This window comes from Lampetra fluviatilis, chromosome 71, assembly GCF_964198595.1.
Source record: "Lampetra fluviatilis chromosome 71, kcLamFluv1.1, whole genome shotgun sequence".
Lineage (NCBI taxonomy): Eukaryota > Metazoa > Chordata > Hyperoartia > Petromyzontiformes > Petromyzontidae > Lampetra > Lampetra fluviatilis.
The window spans coordinates 1,595,379-1,605,698 of NC_136345.1; the positions used below are offsets into that span (position 1 = coordinate 1,595,379).

The 10,320-nt window shown below is 51.2% G+C and overlaps 1 protein-coding gene across 1 annotated transcript in view; it reads right to left on the bottom strand.

Annotated features, from left to right (window-relative positions):
* LOC144953008 (uncharacterized) overlaps window positions 1–10,320 on the bottom strand; it is a 455,753-nt gene that overhangs the window by 123,588 nt on the left and 321,845 nt on the right. The window lies entirely within an intron of this gene.

Genomic DNA, 10,320 nt, shown 5'->3' on the forward strand with positions numbered 1-10,320 from the left:
AAACAGTTCGTGTGCCGCCGGGAGTTCAAATGTTGGTGCCTCTAAAACTTCGTCGGCCCTTCGCTGAGGGCATTGGGGACCAGGGAATTCTGCTTGGACCATCTAGGGCCGGGGTTAGTGGACCTCATTTGATTCCGGCCCAGACCGTCGTAAGAGGGGACGGGGACCCTTTCATCGCGGTCCTCAATGTGGGGTCGCAGACAGTGGTAGTTCCTCAAGGGACGGTGCTTGCTCACGCGACGCCGGTGCCCTGCGAGGAACCTGTTGCGAATCATGTCGGCACTGCTCCCCGGCCGCACCCACATTCGGACAGCGATGGAGGGTGGCTCGATGCGCTTTGTGCGGGATCGACGGACCTGTCAAATTCAGAGCGCGAACAGCTTAGAACGCTACTGCGGGAATTTTCCGACGTTTTCAGTCGGGACAAATACGATTTGGGTTGCACTCATCTGCTGCGTCACCATATTGACACGGGTGACAGCGCGCCAATACGCCAGAATCCGTTTCGGTTAAGTCCCGCCGAAAAGGACCATGTCAAATCGGCTATTGATGACATGTTAGCCGCCGACATCATTTCTCCTTCCACCAGCCCTTGGGGAGCGCTGATCGTCCTGGTTAAAAAGCAGGACGGCTCGTTGCGGTTTTGCTTTGATTTTCGGCGCCTTAACAAAATTTCGGTTGCCGACGCATACCCGCTCCCACGGATGGACGAATCGCTGGACGCCTTGGCGGGAGCGCGATTCTTCTCCACACTGGATTTACTTTCGGGATTCTGGCAGCTTCCTCTGGACGATGATTCAAAGCCTAAAACTGCTTTCCGTACACCGCACGGCCTGTTCCAATTCAACCGGTTGCCGATGGGCTTACACTCAGCGCCAGCAACTTTCCAGCGTTTGATGGAATTGGTTTTGGCTGGATTGCAATTGGAGTCGTGCCTGATTTATTTGGATGACGTTATCGTCTTTAGTAAAACTTTTGACGAACATCTCCAGAGGTTGCAGGCGGTTTTCCTAAAGATGCGGGCTGCTAATTTGAAATTCAAACCCCAAAAATGTCATTTGTTACGCGATTCGGTGCGTTATTTGGGGCACATCGTGGGGCGCTCAGGTATTGCTACCGATCCCGCCAAAACGCAGTGTGTCAGCTCCTGGCCGACTCCCACCTCGGTGGGAGAGGTCAGGAGTTTCATTGGCTTCGCGTCGTATTACCGACGGTTCGTCGCTGATTTTGCGACGATTGCCAAACCCCTACACGCTTTAACATCAAAAGGGGTTCGGTTCCACTGGGGTCAGGAGGAGGAGGCTGCTTTCTGCTCCCTTCGGGACGCCCTGGTAAAAGCTCCTCCCTTGATTTACCCCGATTTTTCGCAACCATTTTTGCTCGACACCGATGCGAGCAACACGGGTATTGGGGGCGTGCTTTCCCAGGTGGTTGACGGCGTGGAACGGGTGGTTGCGTACGGCAGTCGGGTGTTGTCTCTAGCGGAGCAAAGATATTGTGTCACCCGTAGGGAACTGTTGGCAATTGTCTATTTCATCCAACAGTATCGCCCATATCTGTACGGTCGGCATTTCACCGTCCGCACAGATCATGCGGCACTGCAGTACGCCCTGCGAATTCAACAGCCATCGGGACAATTGTCCCGATGGTTGGAGATCCTCCAGGATTTTGATTTCGAAACCACCTACCGTAAGGGCGTTCGCCACACCAACGCGGACGCTCTGTCGCGCATGCCAACCACCTCCGAATGTGCATGTCTCCTGGGGTCGGGACGTTGCAAGCCAGCAGGGGACATGCCGGTTCCGGTCCTGGCGGCCGCCGCCGACGACGAAACATTGCTTCCAAATTCTATCGCACAACAGGGAAAAGATTCCCTGCTGGGTTTGCCTGTTAATGAATGGGGGCGCCTCCAGATGGAGGATACCTCCCTCCTCGCGTCGCGTCGTCGCGCCGGGGAGGCGGGGCGGGGGACGGGTGATGCCGACGCATGGGAAATGCACGCGGGGTTGCTGATGCATTGGGACGGGAAATCCCATCGACACCGGCTGGTGGTCCCTTCTGGGTTACGGGGTAGGGTGGTGTGGGCTGCTCATGAGCGCCTCCTCCACCTGGGTACCCAAAAGACCCTCGCCTTGCTCCAGCTTAATTTTTTTTGGCCAGGCATGACGAGGGATGTCGCAGATCTGTTGGCATCATGCCCTCGGTGTGCGCAGCGAAAACCACCAGCACGGGAGTCAAACCCGCCTTTGCAGTCTATCAGAGTCTCCAGAGTGAACGAACTTGTCGCGCTGGATATTCTGGGGCCATTTCCCGCCACCCCTAGGGGCAATAGATATTTGTTGACCGGGGTGGAATACTTTACGCGCTGGCCTATGGCCTGGCCCCTGGCCAACCAGTCGGCAGCAGCCATCGTGGAGGCCTTTGTCCAAGGTTACGTCATGGACAAAGGTGCTCCGGAGCGGCTGCTGACCGACCAGGGAAAAAATTTTTCCGGCAAACTCCTCCAACAGGTCTGTGAGCTCCTGGGAACGAAAAAAATTCGTACCTCTCCCTATCACCCGCAAACTGACGGGATGGTCGAGCGTCTGCATCGAACCATCACGTCTATGTTGTCGCAGCAGGTTTCGGACTCACAGACCGATTGTGACTTGCAAATTCAAGGGGTCCTGGCAGCATACAGATTGGCCCCCCATGCTGTGACGGGATTTTCACCCTTCTTCCTCATGTATGGCCGCGAACCTGACCCACCTGTTCGGGCACAGCTGCAGATCCCCGCGCCGCTGGGAAAAACTAAATTGGCCGACCATGTTAAATTTAACCTTGCGAAATTGACTGAGGCACGGGATGCTGCCATGCTAAATTCCGACAGGCGTCAGAAAGCGAATGAGCGCCTCAGACTGGGTCGCGCGCACGTGCTACAGTGGAAGCCGGGGGACAGGGCATGGCTGCACTGTCCCCCAGGTACCACTCGCGACCTCCTCAAAACTGGTGCGGCCGTGGCGGGGCCCCGTCGAGGTGGTCGAGGTTTTGCGGCCTCAGTGCGTTCGCATCAAATGGGGGAAGCGCCGGTGGTTTGTGCACCCCTCTAGGCTGAAACCCTTCGTTGCGGTGCGAGGCCCCACTCCACACACGCGTGGCCAAACATGTGGGGGGGTCGGCCGACTCAAAGGGTCCGTCTCTGCTGCTCTCGCCTGACGTGTTGCCGGCTGTCCCGCCCCCAGGTGCACCAGGAATGACGGGCTCCCGCCCAACAACCCCTACGGGGGATGCCGAGGGTCTCGCGACATCAAGCGCAGACTCACTTCGAAATGGACAGCTGCCACCGGATGGTCCGCCATCCGGGGTTGCCCCGTGTGACGGGCCTGCGGCAAGGACGCGCGCAAGAATGCGCAGACTCTTGTGATGCACAAAAAGAAGATATTTTTTTTATTTTTTATTTTCACGTGTATGGTTACTGTGCGCTGCGTCGGTGGTGTGCTCCTGGCACATTGTGTTGTGTTGTGTGTGTGTTGGGGGTTCCTTGCGATTTGTATATACGTTGCTTTTACGGAATTCGTATTTATTCGGGGGGGGTGCGTCGGGTTGTTTTCCCTTCGGGGTTTTCTGGTTCTTGTTGTTGTTCTCTTCGCGTTATGTTGAAAAATAGTGAGGCACACGCGCGGTCAGGGGGTAAATGCGCTTTTATTGTCGTTTTTTTTGTATGTTGGCAGCCGGGACGGCTGCAAGCTATGCGGGGGGGGGGGGGGGGGGGGGTGATGTAGGGGTGTTAGAGAGAGAGCCGTTATGCATGGCAGCTTATGGGAAACAAACACAGTGGGCGGGGCTACGTGAGTGCACGGGGGGGGTGCTCTCAACGACGTCCGCACCAGGCAGCCCGGGGCCCCACCCCTCAGCGGGGGTGGAGTATAAAGGGGGATGTGTCAGAGGGCTCGGGGCAGAATGTTAAAGCTAAACCAGTGAAGACCGAAGATCGTCTAGCTAGAGCCCTGGACTCCCCTGGGACGCCGCCCTTGTCAGAGCCGCGCAGGACCGAGCCAGCGGCGTGGTCCCGAGAACCAGAGCTAGTGCTCTGGGACTCCGGGTACCGTAGCCCGACTTACCAGTGTCGGGCCAGACAGCCTCCCCTAGCCCGTTAGTGGAGGACTAGGAGGTAGGTCAGAGATAGCTAGCAGTGTATTCCCAGCTAGCCGGGTGAGGGGGCCGATACCCCCTCTAGTATTGTATGTCCACAGTTGTGACTACTTGTACGGAATAAATACGTGTGCCTCACCAACGGTGTCCAAGAGTCATCAACGGTACTTCAAAGGAAAGCTGCTGTTCCACGCAGAGTTTAAGTAACAAGCGTCCATTGTCGTTGCAGCTGCCCACACCGTGCCTTCCAAGTACGCCTTTCCAGGTTTCCGAGTCTCTGCCCACTCTGGCGTTGAAGTCGCCAAGGACGACAATCTTGTCGTCAGCTGGGATATCCTGCAGGCTGCGTAGGTCGGAGCAAAACTTGTCTTTGTCAGCGGGATCTGCCTGGAGAGTTGGAGCGTACACACTGAGCCGCGTTGCGTGTTGCTGGTCACGAAGTGGTAGACGCATTGAGATGATGCGGTCAGAGTGGCCAGTTGGCAGGCTTGCAAGCTTGGTAGCGATAGAGTCCCTGATCATAAAGCCGACACCTGAACGGCGTCTCTCTGTCGCTGGTTTGCCTGACCAGTAGAGAGTGTAACCTGCGCCATGCTCCCTCAGACTGCCTTCCTCTGAAAAGCGGATTTCGCTGAGGGCGGCGATGTCAACATCCAGCCGAGCGAGTTCGTGTGCAATTAAAGCAGATTGTCGCTCAGGTCGAGTGCTGTCAGCTGAGTCTAGCATGGTTCTGATGTTCCAGCATGCAAGTTTAAGTCCTTTCCCACCTTTTAAGGCTAGTGGGATGCGCCATTGATTCTTTGATGTAGTTCGACCGCATATGAAGATGCCCGTTGACCGCGGTAAGCCAACTAAGGGAGGAGGAGATGAGCTTTGTTTAGGCCACCTTTTCTAGGCCCCTCTCCGTGTGGAGCAAGCAGTGCTGTCCCTAGAAAAGGCTGCTTGGTCGCTCAGGGTGCTGCCGGGTGATGATGTCGTCTCCAGGTCATCATCAGACGACCACTAGCACCTGAGCCTCCTGCATGCAGGATTGAGACTGCGGCTGCCAGTGTCATCTTACACCTGCCGAGTTCGCCCCTTTCTCATCGCTAAAGGACTTAGTGAGACCGGGGGGGGGAGTAGACGTGAAGATTTCCTTCTTGCCTGCGCAAAGGAGCTTTCAAGTGGAGTGCAGTGTGCGCAGAACTGACCCCACCCTCTAAACCCGGGGTTCGTCTGCCATGGCCGAGCAAGCTGACAGCGAGGTCCTCGGGCTGTAAGATTTACATCAGTTTCCTTCTCCTAGGTAGACGGCCTTCCAAGGCTGAAGAGATCTACCTTCCCTGCTATTTCAAACCATAGCCGGTAGGCCACAGCCGCAGTCCACAGTAACGAAGTGGCGCGCCTTAGTCGCAAACACTTGGCCATTGGGTCCTAACGAGACCCTTCCGCCCTGGCCGGTGACTCCGTCGTGGGAGTTCATTCGCCCAGTGATGCAGTGTTGACATAACCCCCTCACGTCGTTTAGCCCGCCAGCTGAAGCGGTTTACCAGGGTGTGGCACTAGGAGCCAGACGTGAGAAATTTAGGAGATGGATGAGGACCAGTGTTTCCGTCCACTCAAAAATTGAGTGCAGCTACCAGAAAACAAAGGTACTACCTCTACCCAGAGCCCCCTACACCCCTAACACATGGTAGCAATAAATTACGTATGAAGGGAGGGCGCCTTCCCTGGAGATAGCAAACACCATGAAGAAATTCCAACCACGAGAAAAGAGGGGGGGGAGGACACAAACCAAAACATAAACATGGTGAAAATTTTAAATTAATAAAAGTAAAATTTAAATAAAATTAAAATCATGACGTTTCGGAGGCAACACAAGCTTCCGTCTTCAGGTGGAACCGTCACAGCACGATTGCTGTATCAAGTAAGAGAAATTCCAAGAAAAAACCGTCCTTGTATATATACTGGTTGAGGGTAGGAGGAGCTTGTGAAGTTGGTGCGGCTAAAGTCGCTGCTAGGAATGAGCCTTTGTTGTGTAGACTGGTTGAACTGGGAGGTTCCACGAGTTGTTAATGTGCGGCTGATGTAAAGGTGCGGCTGCTGTAAATGGGACTGAGCCTTTGTTATGTAGAGGTGGTGTGGCTGAAACCGCTGCTAGGAATAAGCCTTTGTTGTGGAGACTGGTTGAACTGGGAGGTTCCAAGAGTTAAGGTGCGGCTGCTGTAAAGGTGCGGCTGCTGTAAATGGGACTGAGCCTTTGTTATGTAGATGAAACAGCACTTTGCTGGGATTAATTCTAGATTTGCCAAATATATGTGGTAAAACTTAAACCAGGAAACCAGTGTGAAAAAGAAGAAACTATATGGTAACTGAAGAATAGTGCCTGTCAAATAAGATAGTCCAAATATGTGTAGTTAAATCTTTTTTGCATGGTTAATAACATTTTTCCAATGATTACTAAGTTTGTACCCATCATCACGGTTGAAATTATGTCTGTGTTTGTATATTTGGATGGCTTCGTGTACAAACCTTTGATGGTAGCCAGGAGGTTTTCAGAGTACCTTGGTCTCGGAAAAGACAATTTCATGATAGCCCACATCGTTGTAGCAATGATCAGCAACGGCGGAAGAAACAGTTTTGCCGTGTTTCAGATCCGACTTGTGCTCGCGGACACGATCAGAGATATGACGTTTCGTTTCTCCAATGTAGCAATCACTACAGCTGCAACTCAGTTTGTAAACTCCAGGGTATTGTAAGTCAGGAATGACATCTTTCACAGATGGAATTAGATCACGGATTTTACGTACTGTACTCAATCGGACTTGGGTCTTATGTTTGTTTAGAATTTTGGAGATCTTTTTGGTCACGCCTGCTATGTATGGCAACGTGATAGTTTTGATCGGAGTTTCAAGTGGCTGTTTCTGTATGGTGGGAGAAACAGCTTGGTGGATGGTGCGGTCAGAGTATCCGTTCATCCTGAGGGCCCGATGTACATGTCTTAATTCACTGGCCAGGTGGTGTTGGTCAGAAATGCCATGAGCTCTGTGGTATAGTGTTTTGATGAGATAATTCTTTTGAGATGGGTGGTGGTGGGAATCAGGTTTCAAGTAGGAATATGTGTGGGTGGCTTTCCTGTAGACAGAATGTCCCAAGGATCCGTCAGGTCTCCTCTCAAACAGAATATCTAAGAATGGTAGTTTACCATCTTTCTCCACTTCCATGGTGAATCTGATGGATGGGTGTCTGGAATTGATGTGGTCCAAGAAGTGGTTCAATGCTGGGAGGCCATGTGGCCAAATGACGAAAGTGTCATCCACATATCTCTTCCACAGGGAAGGACGTAGGGTGGATGTCTGGATGGCGTCTGATTCAAACTTTTCCATGAACATGTTGGCTATCACTGGTGACAAGGGGGAGCCCATAGGGTACCCTCATTATGTTTGTAGAATGTGTCATTCTAGGTAAAGTAAGTGTTGGTGAGGCAATGCCTAACCAGCGCAGGTACATCCGAATTCAATCCATGTTGGACCAAGTCCTCAATTATTGTTTGGGTGTCAGGTACTGGGACTTTGGTAAACAGAGATACTACATCAAAACTGACGAGGATATCATCAGGAGATAGTAACATGTCCTTGACCATAGAGACTAATTGGGTTGAATTGAGTACTGCCGAAGAGGTCTTGCCTGTGAAGGGAAGCAAAGTATCTGATAGAAACCGGGCTAGTTTGTAGGTAGGAGAGTTGATCGTCGACACGATGGGTCGTAGCGGGGTGCCTTCTTTATGGATCTTGGGAAGACCATAGAGTCTGGGAGGTCTTGTCGCCGATGGTTTTAGAGAGGGACGTTTGGTTGGTTCGATTAGGGAAGTCGAACTCGTGATGATTTTGTTAGTTTTTGTCGTTAGGCTGTTAATAGGATCGTTTTTAATTTTGGAGTAACTCCCATCATTAAGTAGGTCCAGGATTTTGTTGTTGTATGAATCTTTATCCATGATGACCATGGCATTGCCCTTGTCTGCTTTAGCCGCACCAACTTCACAAGCTCATCCCACCCTCAACCAGTATATATACAAGGACGGTTTTTCTTGGAATTTATCTTACTTGATACAGCAATCGTGCTATGACAGTTCCACCTGCAGACGGAAGCTTGTGTTGCCTACGAAACGTTGTGATTTTATTTAAATTTTAATAAAGAAAATTTGACCTACGTGATTTTACCGAAAAAAAACCCCTAAGAATATGAATCCTTGCAGTCATGAAAGCTTCAAATCTAGAATAAACATGGTGATGGAAAAGCAGCCGGACAAAGGTGAAAAGGAACCCCCCCTACTTCCAAATTATGGCAGGAAATTGGGAAAACCAGCCGCTCTACTCGGGAGGGGGCAACCAAGCAGCTGCAACCACAGGATAACTAAATCAGAGGGATTCCGTTTTATTTTCCACGAGAGACGCACAGAGGGGGAAGAATTTCAGATAAAAGCAAGAAAACAGAACACGCAATTGAGTCTTGCTGCGTCAAGCTCCGGGGGTGGGCCCCGTCAACGACCGAGGATGACGAGGCTTGCAGAGGGCCGATGTGTCGCCGAGTGTAAGTTCGGCGCTGACAGATGAAGTATCGCTAAAAGTTTTATTCTACATTGAGTGCCAGCTCCCACCAGCAGCTGCAGCAAGAGAGAAAGAGTGATGAGCAACAAGCAATCAACCTGGAGAAAGAGAATAAAGTGCCACGCATTGACCAAGCGAGCATCGCACAGCACCAGCAGCAGCAGCGGCTAACGACTAACCATGAGCGTGCGGACTCGGAAGCCGAGCACATTCCTCCAAAGGTTGAGTCTACAAGGATCAACCGTGCCTGTTGCAAGAGAGAGCGCTTGACCAGCGCAACCGAGAAAGAGAGTCAGCACTGGCAACCAGCGGATGAGCTGCGAGCGCTATCAGGCACTGCCGAAGGCGAGCATCATGCCGACTCAACAATCACCTAGCAGTAGAGAAAATAACTTGACCAGCGCAACCGAGAAAGAGAGTCAGCACTGGCGACCAGCGGATGAGCTGCAAGTGCTATCGGGCACCGTCAAAGGCAATCATCGTGCCGACTCATCAATCATCCAGCAGTGGAGAAGCCTTGAGCTGCCACCAAGAGAGAGAGAGCACCGTGTGTATGACACGGAGGGAACCGAACCGAGGCATTCTCGGTACAAGGAAAGCCCCACCTCGGCGCCAGCTTAACTCAAAGAGTTGAGCACGAAGACAATACACCCACACACACATAATACACATATCGGGACTAATAAGATTGCTCCAAAAGTTAGCTTTGTTTTTTAAAAAGGACCATCCTAAGGTGGTGCGTTAACTATTAGCTGATGGTGGAAAACATTGTTCGGTCCATTGAGCTGCTTGAATATGTATTTTAGTCATTCGGTTCGTTAATTGCACTCCAGGAATACAATTGTGTTGAGATTTTTCTTTTGATCACGGAATCTTGCCCGCGAATCAATTCAAGCCCATTAGCCAATTGATAAGCATCTATTAGGCAAACAGGCACACTGCCGCACACTATTGTTCCAGGGCATTTCGATCAATTGCATCATCTTACCAATGAATTCATTGAAAACTACTTTTGCCTTGGGCAAATGTTTCTTTAACACTGTTAATATGAATATTGTAACACATTTTTAAGGACTTTTTCCTCTTCTTGGTTCTTTCGGTAAAGTCACGTAGAAGGGAAATAATAAAAATAAAACATAATAAAATACAATTCTCACGACGCTTCAGCCACAACGCAAGCAGCTGTCCTCAGGTGAAGAACAGGTCTGTCGGAAAGACAGCGTCTGAATGAACACCACCAAGCTTGGCTGCGTATATTTAAGCTGGGTTAGAGGAGGAAGGGCACCTTGACAAAGGATTACCTTAGAGTCGCGGCATCTCTTCAGAAAGGTGAGACTCGATTAGCTCAGCCTTCTTATCCCGGAGTTTGTTGAAGGATCTCAAAGTTATGTGGAATCCCTCCCCGTAGAGGCGGTTAAATTTCGATTTAAAGCTTTCTTGACTGCAGGGATTAATCTTCTTGGTTCTTTCGGTAAAGTCACGTAGAAGGGAATTAATAAAAATAAAACATAATAAAATACAATTCTCACGACGCTTCGGCCACAACGCAAGCAGCCGTCCTCAGGTGAAGAACAGGTCTGTCGGAAAGACAGCGTCTGAATAA